This window comes from Anopheles bellator, chromosome 2, assembly GCF_943735745.2.
Source record: "Anopheles bellator chromosome 2, idAnoBellAS_SP24_06.2, whole genome shotgun sequence".
Lineage (NCBI taxonomy): Eukaryota > Metazoa > Arthropoda > Insecta > Diptera > Culicidae > Anopheles > Anopheles bellator.
Window position 1 is genome coordinate 67,131,546 of NC_071286.1, and position 12,454 is coordinate 67,143,999.

Sequence of the window (12,454 nt, forward strand, 5' to 3'; positions counted from 1 at the left end):
AGCGGCGTTAAGGAGGTGTAAAGGAGGCAAGAAACCCGGGTGCCGGATTCCTAACAAAGTTGTCACTTGAAGGTCTCCGGCTTCGGCAGCACCCTGCACCCTGTTTTTAATTATGGGAAAGGTATTTGGCTCCAAACCGGCGGGAACATTGCGGCGAGGTGTCGAAGAAGCATAACATGCCGTCGATGCGATGCGATCGTTGAGCCCAAAACAGGGGGCCAGGGAACTACAATATGTGTCGAAATTATTTATTTTCAACCACCATTTTATGCTCCATTCCGAGTGAACAATGTGCCTCGCTTGTCCGGCAGATCCGGAGTGACCAAGAACGCCGGCGTGATGACTTGTCAGCTTTCGATTTCCATTTGCACCGGAGCCACAACAACTGGGCCGCCGGACTTCGTGACGTGCCCGATAAAAGCGAAAAATGATGCCGTCCCCGCCCTGCGGCCGCGGCCGCCACCACCGCCGGGACTTCAACTCGCAGCAGGACCGGTCGACTGACACATATCCATTTACGTTTCGCAGTTTTTCCAATTGACCGACCGCGCGCGCGCGCCCGGTAGACCCACCACCGAGCCGCTCGTAGGATGCACTCGGCGAAGAGCACTCGCCACTCGCCCCACCGGCTCTCGCTCGGCTGCACTCGGCTGTGATGATTTCCTGGACCAGGCCTGTCGGCTCCGGTCCCGGCCCGGGCCTGGCCATCTATTTTCATAAACATCATTATCGCTCTTTATGTCGCGCACGTAAACCGAGCCCCGAGTTGAACTAATTCCTCCAGCGCGAACGCGTTGCATAAAAACGCCAGCCGCGGCCGCGGCCGCGAAGAAGCAGCCAGCCTGATGCTGCCGGGCTGGTGGTGGCCAGCCCGGGCAGTAATAGCAAAAGCGAGCACCCCGCCGGCCGCCCAAATAGCAGTGCCGCCCGGGCAGTGGGTTTGCGCCGAGGGAAAGGATGGATTGCATAACGCGCCGAGCGCCGTGGAGCCACGCCGTGACATGGTCAACAGGTTGGGGCGGGGCGGGGCAGTTTGTGTCCCGCGCGAAAAGATGCGATGCGGCGCGGCACTCCAGTTCTGCCGGTCCCCGGGTGGAAAAACGAGTTTCACTTCGTCACTTGTGCGGTCTCTTCCTCTCGAGTGTGCCGTGCCGGCTTCGCAGTTTGACATCCTGCCATCGTACGCCGGAGGAAGGAAAAACTTCCTCTTGCCAGGAGATTAACGGGCCGAGTGGCGATTCAGAGACAATTCGAAATTGAAATAATAAAACAGAGAGCCAACGTCAGGTTCGTCGCTTGTTTCGGTGTTGTAGTCTTTCGTACGCACTTCAGCGCAGAATGGCCCAAATCTCGTCAAAACACGCCAAAAATCGAACGGAACGTTCGAAGGGCTTCACTTTGAACAATGTATGGCGCTGGAATGTTTGGCCGAAGTGCCTTCGGACCGATAAGTCATCGCGGAATGAAACGTGTTTGTTTGTTGCTGGCCCGTACGACGCCGTCAAACACTTTTACCCTCAGCGCTAAAAAGCCCCGCGATGTTGGCGGGCTGCCACAGGAATCCGGTAGATGGGTGGATAAGGGCAGAGAGCGCAAAAAAAAAATGGACGGGTGACTGACGTAAACGAAGCGACGCCCAGCGGCCCCCTGGTCCAAACGGCCCGGACGGACGGTTCGTTAGCTGCACCGCACCGCACCGCGCGCTCATCAAGCATCATTTAAAAGTGTTTTATCATCCTCAATGTCACACTGGACCACCGAGTGACCCACCGGCCAGTGGGTGCAGGTGCCGACGCAAGGGGCCGCACTTGCTGCGGCCGCGCGCGCGCACTTGTACCGCGAAAGGCATCAATTAGCGCAAAAACGATGATGTATGCGACGATGAGCACCTTGCAACCTGTTTCCAGTGGCCGGCGCATTCGCGAACGGAACGCCTCCCGCGCGCTCTCGGGTTGTTGTGGCCCCCCACGGCGGGAGGGAGGGTGAGGTGAGCACACGAACACACACATACAAGCCCGGCGTTTGATGGACGCCCGCCCGACGGCGACGGTAGCGTGCGACGATTCGTCATTCGACGGGCACGACGACAAGTGGGCTCCGGGTGGCTCCTGTCGATCGTCGGCCCCGGTCGATCACGCGGACGCGAAGACGGCCAATAATCGCGATGTCGTGGTGCGATACGGGGGCAAGTATCACTCATCGCATCGTGGGGTAAGTTGAAATAAATATGCCGATAATTAGCATCGCCGAGCCGGGCCGAGTCCGTCCTCTCGAATGCACGCCTCCTGCTACGAGTCGGCCAATCCTAACGCTTAGCCGAGTGGGAGTTTGAGCGATCGTCGGCCGCACGAGAGGCCTCTCCTGTGGATGCGCTCGGAATGGCGTATGTGGCTTTTTAATTTAATTAACAAATTACTTCATGCAACTTCATCGCACCGCCGAAGGTGATGATCAGCTTGACAGGGAACCGGTTGACGACGAAGCCGACGATCGCCTTTTGCCCGATAGCAATTCATTTCAATTAAAATCGCGATCGGTGGACCCCCGGACCGATGGATGGATGGCGAATCCGTCCAATACAGCAGGCCCGCGAATGTTTGCACAATCGTCGTCCAATTCAGTCGGCAGTATTGGCAAAATTAGATCACCCACCCGGACCGGGTCGGGCCGGCCCGGGTTTGTCCTTTCTCTTCTCCCCGGGGCGCGCTGATGCCAATGACAAATCGCGAATCATCCGCGAATGGCGGAAGTTCGACGCCTGGCTGGCACGGGTCTGGCGTGACAGATAATTGATCGTAATTTTGCGTCGCCATTTACGCGACCGCGCGCCCCGGTGAAATTATTAAGTTATTCCGCGATCGCAACGCAGCACGCGAGACATCCTTCCACGTGTGCGCGTGTATGTGTGTAAATAATGGGCTGCATATTGCTCCGCATCCGCGATCTATGGCACGCCAGTGGGCGTTGCGTTGAGTAATGGCGACGATTGGTTTGCGACGATGCAGTGCGCGAGCGCGTGTTCTGTGCGCCACTATATTGGAGCAATAAAATCGAGATCACCGCCTTGGGGGGCAGTGAGATGGTGAGGCCCCGATCCCCCCCAGTCCCCCCATTATCGCCAAAGGCGAACGGGTTCCCGTCGGTCGCCGCGGATTCATTAGACAAATCGATGCGTTGCGTCTAGCGAACTGACAAGCACGTGCGCGTGCGGGTTTCCGCCGAAGGTTGTCTTCCGACGGAGGTCACACCGCCACCCGCTCCGGCGGTGTGGATGTTTCCGTTTTTTACGAGCCTTGAAATTGGCACCAATCGGCGTCGGGCGAATATTGATCTCATTCGTGAGCTCATTATTGAGTGTCATAAACATCTGGATCGCTGTGGCGCGCTGGACGCTGAACTATTTCAAACGATCGCAACGTTGCGCAATGGGCCCCTGCGCGAAGTGTACAGAAGTAGATTCGGATGGTCAACAAAACGAACGAAAAGCGCCCTCCCCAAAGGCCCGTCTGATTGACGCGTCTGAAGATGCGGGAGTGGACGGCGCGCGCGTGCTGTTTACCCACTGACGCCTTTATTTGTGGCTCTCCCTCGGATCGGCCTCCTGTCACGCAGCGATTCGTGTCGATTAGGAGGCCGGGCACGAAGTTTCGCTGAATCGATTGAACTTTGCCCACTTTGGCTGGCGCGGGGAGTTACGTCTTCGCGCTGTCCTGGGCTGGGCACGGTTGCAATTTCTGCGGCACTGCGCGTGCGCCAATAATCAATTTGGGGGAGCGAGGGAGTGCCGCACATAATCCCGATCGCCCGACCACGGACCGGGCGGGTGAAGCGGCACTCGATATTCATTGAACCGTGATTTAGGATGCTTCTAGGCGCTAGGCGAAAGGCCAGCGGTTGGCCAGCGTGGCGTTGGCCGGATCGGGCTCAAGCACGTACGCTGCTCACCGAGATCATGATGCTGCCGCTGATGATGATGATGATGATGATTGGGTGTTGTTATATGTTGGCGTTGGGTTATGTTGCGGTTCAAATTCATGACTCACTTATGACGCTCCACCGCACGGCGGGTCAGCGCCGCGAATTAGGCACGGCCCTTCGGCGGGTCCGGCGAGTGTGTGGCAACGATTTCATGCCCACTCGATTCAGAATGCTCATCAGTCTCTCAATTGATCCCTGTGCGGCTCACTGAGCTCGACAGCCGTACCGGATCGGGCAGTGTGATTGATGCTGCTCTATCGATTCGGCCGAGTGATCTTGTTTTGCCAACAGCGATAACTTTTATTTACGGTTTATTATAATGCTGTGATTGTTAGATCGAAACGCGCCAATCGACTGTCGTCGATTTATTGATGGTGTTAGTTAGTCCTCGTTAAGCAATCCTCTTAAAGCGCATTAAGCCTCGAAAGGCAACGAGCGCCGAAGAATAGGAGAAGCTTCCACGAATTAACATAATGACATTAATTTTACGAACCAACCAGTAGCGCCTCGGCTCCGGCGCTCTGGACCACCTTCTACGCCGGGGCGCACATTAACATTCAATTCAACCGGCCACAGCCACTGGCCCGCCGCCTAGACCGGTATGTGTGCCCTGTGTATGTGGGCTGGCTCGTGATGGACTCCATTTTGAAAATCGTTCAAACGGGCGAGCGATAGGGAAGGCAGCTAAAGAGGCACCATAAAGCACCACCCGATAGACCGGTCGCGGGGGGGGGGGAGGCCGCTGACCGTCCGCTGGACCGTGGAGGTGCACCTGTGGAATTTTAAATTAACCCTTGACTGCGATGCTACCGGGTGGATGAATTAATAAGCGGCACGCTCGGGACGCTCAACCCGACGCAACCCGATCGGATCGGAGGCGGAGAGATATGGTCGCAGTAGCGACGATGCCAGCCAACCGCAGCCTCGCGGTGATGAAAGTGCGAGACGAGACGGGCAAACACGGCCCCCGCTACCGCCGTCGGAACCCCGGCCCCGGCAGCATATCAGTCGATCGTGTCTCATCGCGGAGGACGATCGGTCAGAGCAAGACAACGCTACCGAATGGAGCTACCGGTGGGAAGGCAGATGAATGGAGCAAGTGAATCGTCGACGAATCGTAGAGCAAACGAACCGGGGGGGGCATAGAAAATACGGTACGGCACATAAATTAGGCATTTTCTTGGGTATATGGGTAGGTTTTTCTCTTTTCCGTCCACGCCGGGGTCCAGCCGGTGAGGTGCCGTTTGCTCTTTCTACAATTTTTTCCGGTTTTTGTTGAGAGCATCAATGTTTACAATTCGGTTCGATTGGATCGCTAGGTCTAGGTTAATGGACATTTTAGTCGTTGTGCAGTGTTGGAATGTTTAATCAGCATAGTTTTTAAGAGTTGATTGACAGCGTTTTAGGTATTTTCATTCTCCCCAGACAATAGAATACAATTCTAGAAAAACATTATAGAATAGGATCTCATTGCTGTAGTTTTGCCATTCTGAAACAGACTTATGTTTTATCGATAGGAAACTGGTTTCGGATGATTGGTACGTAAAAACATCCCACCAAATTTTAATTTCATCCAAAAGTCTGCCAAGTGATCCACTATAACGCTGTGTTCGTCTCAAAGGCCTCATAATTGTTGGTGATATTAAATATTCAAGCATCGATTAACTTTTAATTATTTTCATAATTCAATTAATTCAATAATTTTCTTTATTTTTCCATGCGTCTTTTGATACTCTAAAGAACGTTACAACTACCTTTATTGCTCCGAAATTATTTGATTTATTGATTGAAACCAAGCGGGTGTTGCTCTAAAATACACTTTACGATGACAATCATCATTCGATCTGCATTCTCGCCCTGATGGTGGAACAATAAAAAAACGACAAAATTATGACAATTTTAAAAATATTTTATTTATTTATTAGTTTTATTATTGTAGAATGGACTGAGCCGTGTTAAGCCAACCAACTAGAAGTTGCAGCGCTGACGAATGATCTACAGACGAGAACCTCATTTTTATAAGCAACTTATCAGCAACCGTATGTTTGCTATATTAATAACCAAACCATCAAAAATATGTCGATTGTGCTTTGTATACCTTGTGGTTCCCACCAAATTCAGATCCTTAAACGAACTTGTGTCAGTCAAACAATCAGAAAACACTTGCCCTCAGGATGAGTTTATAATAAGAAAGAGAAAAAAATAGACGAATTGAAAGTTGTCGTTGCTGAAAACAAATAATCATTTTCCATCAATCCCAATGGAAATTCTTTCTCTATTTCGTATGATCCGTAGCTTATTGTAACATGCGTTGAAAGCCACCCAATGGTCGCATTTCAGGGCCAACATATGAATAATGCTTCGGCCGAATGCGTTGATTCGATCGCATTCCAAAAGGGGGCCTCGGGGTCAGCGGCCCGCGCCACGCTCAACCTAATTCGCCTGCCAACGGCGACGGCGACGTCGACGTGCATCCCTTTCCGGATGAAAACATTAGCATCTATCACTCTATCCGGAGGCACAGTTTCGGAGTCGGCGAGCGGCTGCAGCCATTGTGACGTCTCTATACGCAAACGAGCGAGTCCCTTAGGGTCCACGCCTAGACGCGGTCGCGCGCGGTCCATCGAGAATGTGGGTGAAATGTGATCTTGCTGATGTCATTCCGATCCATTTGCTTGACGCACGGAGATGTCAGGTTTTATGCTGCAGCCCGCCAGTAGATCGAACCGGGTTGAAAGTGGGTCCTCGGGCAGGCTGGGAGGGTAGATAAATTATGCATGTCAATTGTAATCAAACCGAATATCATCCACCTCCATTGAAAGCCAGCAAACCGCACGATGGATGCGTGAAAGACAAAAAGGAACCAATCAAGTGGAAGCGACTCCAGTAAGGAGCAGCGATGAGCTGGTGGGCAACATCATCCCGGCCCCGGGGGGAGCTCCATAATAGACCCTTCGGAAGGGGCGGTGGTGTACATTTCACCGAGGGACCCAGCATCCCCTTTCGCGCATTTGCATTAAATCCGTCCCGGGGTCGGTCGCTCATATGCATACGTAGCGCGACACATGGCGGAAACGGAACCTCGATGGTCTCGGTCTCGGAATTTCCTTCGTCCGCATGTTCCACCATCGCGGACCGTCGTCTCGGCGATGCTCCAGTTTCGATGCCTCCCGGATCCGGACGATGGTGCAGCTGATTGGGGACGACGCGCGCAGCAACATCGCCACGGCAGAAAACCAACATTCTGCCAGGATGCATCGCCCGCCCCGTCCTCGTGGGGGTGCGTTGGACGCGTGCAGCTCGGGGTGGTGGGTGAACACAATTGAAGAAAATCGATCGTGAAATTGGAACCAGGAAGCAATTTAAGCGAAAACAGGGCGCGCGCCGCGACGACCGTCGGCCGATCCAGGGCGAGCATAGAAAGGGTCTCTGTGGCAACATTCCTTCGCCTCCCCCCCCCCCGCCCCCCTTCGCTGGGCCCGATCGGCCTGCGAGATGAAACACATATTTTATTCAAATGATGGATGTGATACGGTTTTGACTCTTCTCGTGGCTCTCGTGGCCCGAGCCCGCCGACCACTTTCCATGATTGAAGCGGAGCGAAAGCGATGTTCGCTCCCGGGGTGGGTGGCCCGGTGGGCGCGGGGGAGGTGACCACCGGGGGGGTCATTAGATGAACTGCAACATGGGCCGCTCGGGCCAGGATTGGGAGATGCACACGCAAAATCGAGGCGAACGGAGCGAGCGCAGCGAGTGCCTCGTTTTGCTGCAACATAAACGGCTGGGGCCCGGACCCGGACCCGGCCCCGGGAGGTGGCCTTTGTGGTCAAACGGCGCGCGCGGCATACGATGCGCTGGAATGAGGTCACTCCCTATCGACGGACGGACCCAACCCGGCCAACCGCGGGCTCGCGAACGCAGACTTATAGCCTCCGATGCATGCATTTTGATAATGATGGGTATGCGAAGCCCCACGGCCATTAGAACTAATAGACCGCAGGGGTGGACCGGCGACGGGTGGACGGGCTCTTTCGGGTCGCTGGGCGGCTGGCGGTTGGGGCCGGGGGGGTGAAATGTTGGGCCGATTGAACGTTCATTAAATGGAAACATTTAATAAAACGCGAGCGGAGGCAGCGAGTGAGGCAAACATGGACGCCTCTCGCCGTGTGGCGCCGGCCGAAGGTGTTGGAATGAATATTAATTTAAACTCTTCAACCCATCGCCATAAACGGCACACATACACTAACACGCGCAGTTAAATGTGGCACACACGTCGGCGGCACGGAGCATAACTGCACCGCGACGCCATCGTGGTGGTAACCGTGGCAGGAGATAGCATAAAACAGCGAAACAATATTGAAACATCCACCTTCACCGCCGCAAAATGGCCGGGAATGGCCGGAGCCAAAAACACGCGCTCGAGTGAAACCGAAATCAGGAACAAGATCGTAAAATTGATCGACCATTAATCCTGGGCCGAGTTTTGTTTCGACTTAATTTCTATTTGCACTCCACTCGGGCGCCGGTGTCCGAGTCCGAGGCCCAGCCCAGCGGCACATGCGGCGTTAATGTTGGCAGCCTGCCCGATTCGCTAGCACCCACAACCTGACCCCGGTGTTACGATTCGGTGTCGCTGCCTCGCAGCGAGTGAGAGGCGCAAATGTATGCGCAAATAAAACACACCGGGCTTGGAGGGCTAGAGATAAATAAATCTCCAAATGTGATGTCCCCCGCGGTCAGCGAGGTGCGGCACGAGCGAAGGCCCACAACACAAGCACCCTTACCGAGCCATGAAGCATAAAGGACCGACCGTGCAGCATGCGGACACGAGCTGGTTTCTGGCAGCTCACTTTACATAATCTCGGGCGCGGGCTCATAAAATCGCATTAAAGGCGAATAATAATATTAACTTTTTTGATTTAGGGCATCAAATCGCTACCGCCGGGGCCGCACCCGCTGCGGGGTGGGAGGCCGATTAGATTGGGTGTTGAAAGCACACGCCCCGGAAACATGCAAAATCGGCGGCAACTGTGCAGCCATTCCGAGCCGCAAAAGGCGATGAAAGTAAAGCGCGAGCGTAATCGCAAGCGTTCGGCAAGCGGATCGACTGCTTCTACCAGGTGTTTGGGCTGAAATTGAAGGTTTTTGCTTCGACGAAGGGAATACACAACTTTTAGAAGGAACTCACAATATGCTTACTCGAAGGGATCACCGTTTGATGCCACACATTTTGCACATCTCGCAGCCAAACTGTGGACTTCCTTTACAGTAGAAACTTTGTCGTTCATTTATTAATTTGTCGTTAGTTAATTTTTAACCTTTTTAATTTGTTGCCAATGTTGATATGCATTGTTTGACCCATTTTCAGTAGCTCACGGTCGAAACGACAATTTTATCAAATTTTTTATTTTTAATAACTAGAAAGTGTAGAGCCGTATTAAGCATCGACTTCAAGATTTACTCTCAAGTTGTTATCGACTGTCGGGGTTCGAGCTAACATCTTTCGCATAGAAACCGATGAATCGGGGTCGGATGATCTACGGATGAACCAAAGTTTATCGCGCTTTCGGTCCTCGAAATAAATCCCTTTTAAATCGACAGTAACAATCCGATACAGAACCGACTTCCTTGAAGAAGCTTATCACAGACGATTTCGCGTTTTCATATCGGTCAGTTTGTGTAGCATCTTTTTCCCTAGTTTCTAGAAATTGCTGTCCGGGATACATTCAGTGTTTCTACCCATTATTGTTGCGTTTGGGTTAGGTCTCAACCTAACAATTCCTGCAAATTCTTTTCTTCAAACCATTTCACCGAAAAAAGATGGTCACTATCAACCGCCTTTATTCTTAAATTAAATGCAGCAAATGCCTTTTGCTAATGTCTTTTTTTAGGTACGAAACTCGACATTTTTAATACGCTTTACGTAGAATGACTTTAACAAATTTTAAATATAATACTTAAAGTCAATCTGGCACATGGTTGAAGTTGAGCTTATTGCTTTCATTCCAATCCTCGATTTATCCCCTTTGAAATCGGTCTCCTTCATATGGCGGGATCGCTTCACTGTCATTGTTTCAATTTTTATATCATCCGAAATCGGCAACCTAAAATCAAACCAACCACGTGGCAGCGTATCATTACCGCCAACAATGATCGTACGTGGTGCGATCGCTGCGCAAAAAAAATCCTGCCACCTCCACAGTTGCGCGAAATTGAGTCGGCAACCGATCCGGTAGGTTTGCGAACGACCACAACAAAAAAGCACCCAATGAAGGAACTCGAAACGAAGCGATTGCGCGCGCTAGAAAAAGGAGCCCGGTCCATCTGAACACATCGTTTGCGCTGCGCTGGAAAGGAGACACTACCATTGCCCAAAAATAAAGGTGGGTACCGGCAGGGTATCGTTAGCCGATATTTATTTCGATTATCTCAACGAACTACTGGTCCCCACCCCCCTTCGGCCACCGGCTTCTCGCCGCTCGGAGTTGCGGCGCTCCGAAGTGATGAATGGCGGGCGATAATGTAACGCGCGCGCACGAGCGATCATCATCCACATTCGCGGGCTGACCTCCTCATGTCGCACCCGATCATTAGGTGGATTAGTTCAACTGAATTCCACTCCTCCGCAGGCCCGGCCATCCTTTCGCCCCCGGTGGCCCTCCGTTCTCGATCGGCGTACGGCGGCGGCGGCGGCGGCTGCCGAACATGTTGTTTCGCGAGCGCTCTAACGAGCTTCTCTTTAGCGATACCCACTTATTTGGTGTCCTTCCGCGTTCGGTCAAATTGGAAAACGGAGACCGAGGACGGGGGGGGGGGCGGCGGTGGCCACCCGCTCGGACGGAATGAAACCGTCACCCGGACAATTGGGCTCGCACAGCAACGGTTGCGCTTTCCTTCTTCACCCGATCGGCCAGGCTCCCGTTTTAGCTGCCCCGGCCGCGAAACATAATTTGATAAAATAGAAAACGCGAACCGGGGTGTCCCGGGTGTCCGGCACAGAAAGGGCGACATTGTCCGGCGGGATTGGGCTGTTACGCACGAACCCCGGGAACGAGGCCCCGCAACGATACATTATGCGGTCGCGACGGTTGCGAAGCGTGCGTCGTCCTTTTTGCTCCGGGAGGCCGAAGAAGCAACGCAGCACACCGGAGTAATGAAGGCTGAACGGTCCATGCTCGGTCCTGTCGCCGGCGGGGAAGCGGCGCGAAAGCTGCGCCTGCGCTCGTAACTGAACAGGCCAGCTGAGCGGCCGGACCCTGTGGGCCCGTGCAACAAATTCATTATTATTGATAAATTATTTATCATTTCAATTTTGACACCTGGATTTATGTGCGCGGCCGGACCCTTGCCAGCCGGTTCCATTCTGTGCCTCCCGTTCTGCTTCGGAGCTCGTGCGTGCGTGCGCCGCTTATTTTCTGGAGCATTTTAGATTGGACCGACCGGTGAACGACTTCGAATGGCGAGTGGCCTGCGGATCCCTTTCACGCGCGAGTGTCTCGTTAACCCTTGCGGAAGCCTCGGGCACACTCGGGCGCTGTTCATCAGCATCTATGCGCGAGATGGATCATCCTAAACGGGGTGCTGTTTATGGGATTGCCATCGAGTGCCAAACGTTCCGATTCAAAGTAATGAAAAACGGATTTTCCTCCTTCTTTATGTTGCGCTCCAGTGCGACAAAATAACAATCAAAAAAATGCTGCACGGGCCACGGCGCGTTCGGCACGGACCGGAGCGTAGCCAAACGGCCACTAGCTAATGGTGCCTGGAGCGCAAAATCCCGAACATTTCTAGGTTAAGTTGCCGATTTAACGCATGCGCTTTCATCGGCCAAACCGGAACCGGCCGACCAGCCGGCCCTCTGTTTACATTCCGATTTTAGCACACGTCATAACTCTTCGGCGCTGGCCCCCTCCGACCCGGACAGCCAGCGGTCGGTTTTGTTTTATTGCTCGGCTCGGCGGGCTGCGAGAAGAAAGTTGGACATTAGACACGGCTGGTCCCCGTGACGGAGACCGCTTCGATTCGGAGCCCCCGGTTTTCTCCGCCGGCAGGGCTGCCGAAATTGAATAATACGGCCTTCGTATCCACAGTCCCAGACGGGGAATATTCAGTAACGGCGCACCGGACGCGATTCTGGGCACATTTCTCACGGCCGGCCCGCTGGAAGGCAAATCGACTAATCAACCACTGGCTCGGTGGAGCCCGGGGTTTGCCGACTTTATTACGGCGGGTTGCGTTGGATGGCGCCCGATGCCCGCTGCCCGATGACGTCTAATTAGACACGCTTACCATCCGGAGGCAGTGCGCGATCGATCGATTGGTCGATCGAACGCTATCGATTATGTTGCGGTGCCCGGAGGGTGTGAACGCGATTTGCGCGTGTCTTATATGCGGATGGGAGAGAGAGGGCAGAGAATGTGAACTGGCCAGTGGCCACACTCAGCATTCAATCAAGCCACACAATATTGATCGCTAC